Source organism: Sinocyclocheilus rhinocerous, unplaced genomic scaffold (genome assembly GCF_001515625.1).
Source record: "Sinocyclocheilus rhinocerous isolate Xijiao unplaced genomic scaffold, SAMN03320098_v1.1 scaffold358, whole genome shotgun sequence".
In the NCBI taxonomy this organism is placed as follows: Eukaryota; Metazoa; Chordata; class Actinopteri; order Cypriniformes; family Cyprinidae; genus Sinocyclocheilus; species Sinocyclocheilus rhinocerous.
In genome coordinates, this window is record NW_015650700.1 from 485,480 (window position 1) to 486,226 (window position 747).

Genomic DNA, 747 nt, shown 5'->3' on the forward strand with positions numbered 1-747 from the left:
AAATTCAAGGCATTGATGTTTGCCTACAAAACCACCACTGGCTCTGCACCCCTTTACCTACGTCCATTACTTCAGACTTATGTGCCCTCTAGAAGCTTGCGTTCTGCAAGTGAACGTCGCTTGATTGTGTCATCCCAAAGAAGCACAAAATCACTTTTACGGACTTTTAAATTAACTGTTCCCTCCTGGTGGAATGACCTGCCCAACTTCAAGAATCGGCTAAAAACACATCTCTTCCATCTTTATTTGACCCTCTAACTCTAGCACTCTCTATTCTAATTCTATTCTTAAAAAAAAAAAAAAAACACTTGTCCCTTTTAGATTTTATTCATTTGGTGCTTGTTTTCTTTAAAAAAAAAAATAACACTTGCTTTCTAATCTTTTGTATTCTATCTGTTTTCTTTTTATTTATTATACAATTAACAAAAGCAAAAAAGGCCTCTATCGCCACCTAATTGACGGTTGTGCAATCATTTTTATTTTTTTTCTGTTTAATCCTTAATCCTTGAGAATATGAATTATATTGTTTGTTTGATGCCAATTAGCCTATATATTAAGTCATATCAGATATGTATTTTGATTTATAATTTAGACATTATAGAAAATGCCGATCCATGTGTGAGATGATAATATAAAATGTATTAAATAAATATATATATAATATAATAAACTAAACATTATCTTGTCATAGTGTTTGATCATTTATACAGATAACTGTTATATATGCCAATAAAATAAATATAATAA